Below are 8,042 nucleotides of genomic sequence, written 5' to 3' on the forward strand. Positions count from 1 at the left end.
GCAGCAACAATAATAACAACAACAGCAGCAGCAACGGCAGCAGCAACAGCAGCAACAGCAATACCAAACAACTATCTCAAGACATAAGTTAAGCTGTTGAGAACTAGGCGATGCTTAGATGCTCTTCCATGTCTAGCTCGTTAGACTAATCGCCTCTACCGGGTAAATGCATCTATGGGTATTCCGGTAAGACTATGATAGTTTGTCAGAGGAGGAATTCTTGCATGGATTTCTTTACCCAACCTTTACCATTGCATTGCCATTGAATCATGCTCTTGCATGATCAAAGTTCCTAAGGAGAACAACACCCGCTCTCACAACAAGTTCAAGCTGGGCATTTCCATTCCATCCACATAGATAGCCGTAGCGCTAGGAATCAAGTAGAGTTGCTTGTCGAGTTTAGATAGATAGCCGTAGTATGATGGCTCAGGTAGAGCCCCTTGTCGACTCTAGTATTATGAATCTAGTAGAGTTTCCTGTAGAATCTAGATAGATAACCGAAGTATAGTAGTCACATAGATAGCCGTAGTATGATGGCTCAGGTAGAGCCCCTTGTCGAGTCTAGTATTATGAATCTAGTAGAGTTGTCTGTCGAGTCTAGATAGATAGCAGTAGTATAGTAGTCACATAGATAGCGGTAGTGCTCAGCTAGAGCTCCTTCTCTAGTCCATGCTGCACATCCGAATGCAGATGCCCGATAGCAGAGCATCATAATTGTCGCCTGCACGTACACTTGACGCATAATGGCAATGCCGGAGCGGTGGGCGGGCTGGGCGCTGTGAGAGCTTGAAAGGATTATGCTGAAAGGTAAATAAAAGTAGTGCCAGCAAATGATGAGCCCGGCTGATGCGACCCGCATGCCCTTGCGGCCAGTCAGTTAATAATACAATTTGCCGTCGTCTGTCTAAGTAGAAGTGAAACTTTAACAACAAGCATTGAAGATACATATACAAAGATATAGAGATATATATGTATGTATGTATGTTGTGAGAGACTGCTTGAACGGAAATGTGAATAAAAGCAACTTGAAGAAAGTTCATTAAAGTTAGTTCAGAAAGAGTGAGAGAGAGAGAGAGAGGGAGGCCAATTCTTTTGGCCCAATTCGATTCTCAGATTGCCAAGATCTGCTCCTATATTATATGGTACATGCTGCCTCATTTGGCGACCTTTGAAGGACTTGCAGCATTTGTTAACTGCTTTGCGTCTTGAGGTGGCAAGTGCCTGAAGCCAAGCTCGGGTATCCATGATGTGGCCTTGCTTAACAGCTATGCCAGCAAATGTATGCACACCTGTGAGACACACACGCACACACACACACACACACGCACACACACACACATGCATGGAAGACAGCCGTCGCGCGGGTTTGCCGCGAAAGAGAAACTTAAATTAAAAATGTCAAATTGCATACATTTAGGAGCTAATGAAATAAGTTAAGCGACAACAACAACAACAACAGCAACTAGATGAAGAAGCAGCAGCAGCAGCAGCAGCAGAAGACGGAAAAGTAGTTGAAGCAGCAACAGCAGCAGAGACGACATCGCGCTCGCGCCAAGCACCGCATTAAGCACAAAGCGCCACCTACACACAAACACTGGCACTATCTGTATGCCATCTCGCTCGCACGCGCTGACTGCCTTTCGTTTGCATTGCAATTTGAATTAATTTGACTTTTCTGCTTCTACTTATTTCCCTTTCTCTTTCTCTCTCTCACTCTCTCTCTCTCTCTCGCTCTCTCTCGCTCTCTCTTTCTATGCATAAGTATATAAACTTTAAGTGTGCCAACGTCAGCGTTGCCAGCTGTTTTCACTGTTTGTTTACCAGCTACCTATGTGTGCGTGTGTGCCTGTGTGCGTGTGTGTGTGTGGCTGCTGCTGCTTGTTGTCGCTGCAGCACGCTGCGTTATTCATTTAGTTGGCATTCAGCTTGTGGCAAGTAATATGCCATCTGTCAGGCGAATGTGAATGTGAATGTGAATTAGCTGCTGAGCCAGATTTGTCGAAAGGCCCCAAATGGACGTGCACTGGGCTGGGATTGAGCTTGAGCTGCGCTCAATTGAAGATGGGCCTTAATGCCCTCCTCCCCCGCTCGCCCACCCCCCCTTCAGTCGGGGACACATAGATTATATCGTTTGCCAAACAGCAAACGCAGCGCACGTTACGTGTTTATCGCACAATCTCATTATCTTTATGCGCTGCTTTCTCTCTCTCTCTCTCTCGCTCTCTCTGCTGCTGCAGCTGCTGTCGGCTGTCAAGCTTCTAGCCATCCAGAACTATCCGTCTATCAATCTCTATCTAGCTGCTTAACGGCGCCCGTCGGCCACCATTGATGATGGTCAACAATGCTCGTATCTATAAGATGCATGCATGCACCACACACACACACACACATACACACATATAAATGATGTGCGCCCTCAATGTGAATCCCTCTGCATTTGTCTTAAGTCAGCGCGCTGCTTGTTTGTTGTTGTTTTTGCACTGCTTTCTTTCAGATAATACTCTGTAATCGCCCAGCAGCTGGGGCATATAGGGCCGCTCACATTTCCCCCCCAATTTCCTCATTTCCCATTTCTCGCTCCACTTGGCTTGGGCGTTGATTGTTGTTGACTTTGATTTTAGCAATCTGGTTTCGATTTATTTTATATTTCTTCCACTCGACTGGCATTTCTGCAGCGTCCGCTCGCCCACAGACACGCCCACGCTTGCCACATGACGCTCGAATTCTAATTTAGTTCATCGGCTTAGGTTCCACTGTCCTTGTTGCATACAATTTGAGTAAATAGCACAAAATATATTGACACATGCGGGCCGCCTCGCACCCTCTCACTCACTTTCTCTCTCTCTTTCTCTCTCTGTCTCTCTCCTTCATCTCTCTCGCTGTGTGTGATATGTGACAGACGTCACGAATCGTAGCCGATTGCACATTTCACATTTTGTCAGCGCCCGCATTTCGTCAACGTTTCGAATTCTCGATTTCCTTTCGCATTTCACTTACAATCGGAATACCCTGTAGACCTTTAGAGCGAGTCGTTTGCGAGTTGGGGGCAATCATATGGTATGACACGATTTACGTATTTGAGAACATAAATTTATTGCAATATGTATTGTATATAAATGCATTTGTATACCCTGAACCCCTTGAAATGGGGAAATCAGGGTATAATGGGGTTTCTTAAAAGTATGTAACAGGCAGAAGGAGGCGTGGCAGACCCCATAAAGTACATATATTCTTGATCAGGGCAACGAGCTGAGTGGATTTAGTCTTGTCCGTCTGTTCGTATGTTTGATCGCGTCGATCTCAGAAGATATAGAGAATCAGTAATAAATGTATATCTGCTACATCTTAAAAAATACAATCGCCAAATCTAAAATGTTTATTCATATGCATTTCATAGAATATATATAATATAAAAATTACATCGTGTGAATATTGGCATTGTGTGGATTTTCTGCGTTATAAGAAATAAGCATTCTGGGGGCATGCTTTTTTAAATCTTCGTTGGGTATCAGTTCAGGGCGCTTTCGGTGATGGAATTTCACTACAAAAATTAGTTTCAGGTCTTGTTTTATGATCTTTATCTTTATGACCTTTGTCTTTGTTATTTTTATTGGCAATACCTCGACGCTGATCTACCTCCCATTTGCGGAGACGCCCCTGCAAACAAGAATCAAGAGCTGGCGCATTGACACTAAAAGGAAAACTTACAGCTGAACGTCTGCGTGACAAGCCGGTCGACTGTCCTGCAGTCGAAGGAGTCGGGGTAGCGGTGCCAGCTGGAACTATGTGTATGCTTAATGTGTATGCTTAATATGTATAATGACAAAATGAATAAATATGAATTAATGTAAATATCTAAATTCAACACTTACGTTGCGAATTGTTATCGGGAGAAGCCATCGTGCAGTTGAGCGACTGTCCCGCAGTCGATGGAGTCGGGGTAGCGGTGCCAGCTGAAACTATGTCTATATATGTATGTATAATGACTAAATGAATAAATATGAATTAATGTAAATATCTAAATTCAACACTTACGTTGCGAATTCTCGGCGGGAGAAGCCATCCTGTAGTTGAGCTAAATTAATACACATTCAGTTAATATTGAAAAATTAAAAAAAAAAAAAAAAATGGAAAAAAAAAATAAAAAAATTTACCAATTGAATTTCCGTATTTCGTCTGTCTAGTCAAACGTAAGACTGATTATTTTTACAATATGCTTAAATCTATATCAAAATATTTGACAGCAAACACGCGGACTACTAGATTGCTTGATGCTGAGCAGGCATAGTTTTCAAATGAATGTGTGCAATCATACGAATATCAGCTTGCTGGGTTCAGGGTATTTTCTAGTCTTGTTAACTCTCTGATTTGCTCACTGTCTTTTGCTTCTCCTTCATCTAGCTTTTTCGTTTTTTACGTATTTCTTCATTAGCTTTGTGTCTTTGTGTTTACTTCCCGTTCTTTTCCATATTCAGCTTTCTGCGTCGCTCTCTCTTTCTCTTTCTCACTCTCGCTCTCTCTTCCGCTCTTCCTCTCAACACGTGTCTCTACATTCTTCCATTACTTTCATTCATTCTTTCTCTCTCTATCTCTGCATATATAGCTCTCTCTTTCACTCACCCACTCTTCAGCAATCCTTTCTTCTGATTTTACATTCAATATCAAATGTTGGCATTAACCTGTCTGCCTCTATCTCTATCCCTTTGCTCTTGGCAGGGTATCTGCTCATCGGTCACTCCCCACTCGAGCATTCTTATGTGTGTGTTTGGCATTTTTGCGTTTCTCTTTCATTTAAGCTCATCATAACTCTCGCCGCATTTACCAAATGCAAGCGATGCAAAACTTGCTCATTGTTGCTGCTGTTGTTGCTAATGTTGCTGTTGTCGGTTGTCCGTTGTCCGTTGGCTGTTTGGCTGCAGTCGGTTGTCGGTTGTCGCTGCTCGCTTGTATAAAGCAGGTCAAGAGCTTTTCACTGCCAGCTCTCGATAAAATTTAGCATTGAGATGTCAATAAGCTGACAAATTGTCAACCAAATGAGATATGCGAGACAATATCGTCCGAGTACATGTTGGCAATCCAATGTGTGTGAGTGTGAGTGTGTGTGTGTGTGTGTGTGTGTGTGTGTGTGTGTGTGTATCTGTGTGCTTATGGACAGTGTTAATACAAAACGTAATCAAAATCAAATCGAATGAAAATTATTTCGAGTTGAGTTGTATGTTGACAAGTTCATTATGTTTGCATTGCTTTGGCGTATGCTTTGTGTTTGTCCGGCAATATGACAACACACACACACACACACACACTCACACCCACACACACATAGTTACACATCAAAACGTGGCGCACACTAAAAGCTATCAGACGAGCCGCAAATAGAACTAATTTGATGTGTGAATAACAGCAACGAAAAGAGACGACTGTATGTGTGTGTGTGCGGGTGTGTGTGTGTGTGTTTGTATGCGTACAAGTGTTGGCATTGCTCTATGCCTTATACATACATACATATATGAGAGCAAGACAAAACCCCCCGATGTCAGGACACAATACCGAAATGATGGACCAACGGGCGAGACAAATCGAATGATAAGCCAAACTTGCTGGCACCACAGATGTATGTGTGCGTATGTGTGTGTGTGTGTGCGTGTTTTGATTTTGTGATATATGCCATATTAATTCAATTTGATAAGAACCGACAGACAAACCGAATTTCATTGGAATTTCGATAAACTCGAAAATCTATAGGACAATACGCTCTGTTATCTATTGATGCAATGCCATATCTGACCAGACCAAGCATATGCCCAATTCCATCCATCCAACAGCAGCAACAGCAACAGCAACAGCAACAGCAACAGCAATAACAATCACAATGAAAACAACAACAACAGCAATAACAACTACAATAATAATACTAAGAGGATACAGCGGCGGCTGCTCGCCTAGAGATTATGCAGACAATGCAAATGATTTCCAACTAATATATGAAAGAGCTGAGTGAATGAGTGAATGAGCGAATGAGCGAACGAGTGAGTGAATACCACATGAGCCTCGTTTGATTAACTAACAAAAGACCAACTATTCACAGCCATTGAGCAATATCGAGTGATAAGAACAATGAAGCTGCTTACAAGACGCCAATTGCTAGCTTTTACTGCCTTAAGCTCTAAGCAGACGTGAAGCAAATCAATTCGTGTGTGGGCATAGAGAGTGAGAGAGAGAGAGGGAGAGAGAGAGAGAGAGAGAGAGACAGTGTGTTTATGAGAGAGGGCATTAGGCAGAGCTAGAGAGAGGGAGAGGGAGAGACATCCGCTTCGTCAGCTTTTACACTTATTTGTTTTCTAAAAATAATCAACACTTCTTAAGACTTTTCCATCATTCTCTTGCTTTGCAACGACTTTATATGGGGGATTTGTGTTTAAGGTTTCACAACTTTGAGTTGATAAATTTACTTTATTTGATAACCCAGTTAATTAGTTGACTTTTGTTGAATTTGTCTTCATATTTCTATTGGCTCTTCTATACGAGAACAACTTGCGATTTCTTCTTCCTCTAATTGACTTCAGTTGTAACTTAATTGAAGTATTTATTCGGGACGTATGTGCTCTGAAAGATTCAGTAGAAAAGGGAAGAAGAAGAAAAGCAAGCACCAGGAGAATGATGACAAACAGAGCGATGACAGAAAGAGAGAGGGAGGGATGGCGTAAGAGAAAGCGAGTGATTGCAGAGGGTATGATCGAAGGGGGAGCGACGACAGGGCAAGAGATCACGGAGAAGACGATTATAGGTGAGCGATGACAGAGAGAGCGAGAGAAAGAGAGAGAGAGAAACAGAGAGAGAGAGAGAGAGAGAGAGAGAGAGAAAGCAATAGCAAGAGATAGAGGACGAGATCCGGAGAAAGATACAGAGAGAGAGAGCAATACTGGGCAATAGATCACAGAGTGGACGATCAAAGAAAGAACGATGACAAAGAGAGAGACAGAGAAAGAGAGATAGACGAGAGAGAGACAGAGAGAGAGAGAGAGCAATCACAGTGCTAGCAATATTGGAGCTTTGGTAAATCCGATTTCTGTGAAACTCTCTCTTACTATTTATCTATGGAAGCTTACTTAAAATAGATAGAAATCGTATTCTCGTTTGTTTCCAGGGCCACGTTCGAGCTGGATAATTCAGCTCGGTGGCTTAATGGCCTCGAATGTCACATGCAATTAGTTCGATAACCTTTAAACGTGTATGCAAATCAAAGTTTGTCATGTGCTTTAATCATTTTTCATTTAATGACAGTAATTGAGCCATATTAGAGCATATGCATATATGTATTAATTTCGTGCTCGGACATTTATTGGCAATGCGAACTGCTTTGAAAATGCGCAATAAAAAGTGAAATATTTTATCAAATTGTGCTAATTGAACATGTTTATTAATTGCATTTCAAGCAGGCCCATTAATATGGCGAATGCTGTAGTGAGATACACACACACGCACACACACACACTGGTACATATATACTATATATATGCTGACATCTTCGAGCTGTCTCCGACCATAAACATGGCATCGGCATGAGTTATCCTTGTGCTCATTACATTTGGATTAACATGTTAATAATATGTGTGGACGTGCCTCACTCCAAATGTGTGTGTGCTTGTGTGTGTGTGTGTAACCACAATGTGAATGCAGCCACACACACGCACACACTCGCACTCGATGTTGGTCAGATCAATGTGGGCAGATAGTCAGCGAGTGTTATAATTGTATGTTTGACAATCTTCATAACTGTCAATTAAATTGGCATTTGGCATGCCAAGTCGTATGTGGCCAGCACTCAGTCTAATGTAATTGTTTAACACACTGCTGCGCATTATTATAAACAAATGCCACACACACACACACAAACACACTCACACAATGGGACATTTGGACATACAACATGGCTGCCCCGATTTTATTGACTGCATTACATTTGCGGGCATCAAGAGAGCATAGGAGATGTATGACTGTGTGCGTGTACATGTGTGCGTGTGTGTGTGTGTGGCACAAACAGC

The 8,042-nt window shown here is 42.3% G+C and overlaps 1 long non-coding RNA gene across 1 annotated transcript; it reads right to left on the bottom strand.

Annotated features, from left to right (window-relative positions):
* Positions 1-3,392: 3,392 nt before the first annotated feature.
* Positions 3,393-4,195, bottom strand: LOC149090545 (uncharacterized). Its single transcript, XR_016197292.1, has 5 exons — positions 4,155-4,195; positions 4,036-4,075; positions 3,873-3,965; positions 3,709-3,806; positions 3,393-3,657 (listed from the first exon to the last, which is right to left on the bottom strand). It is a non-coding gene; the product is annotated as an uncharacterized LOC149090545 (long non-coding RNA).
* Between the last annotated feature and the right edge of the window lie 3,847 nt (positions 4,196-8,042).

The sequence above is a fragment of the Drosophila navojoa genome, chromosome X, assembly GCF_054131105.1.
Source record: "Drosophila navojoa isolate 15081-1374.11 chromosome X, UAZ_NAV_1.0, whole genome shotgun sequence".
NCBI lineage: Eukaryota > Metazoa > Arthropoda > Insecta > Diptera > Drosophilidae > Drosophila > Drosophila navojoa.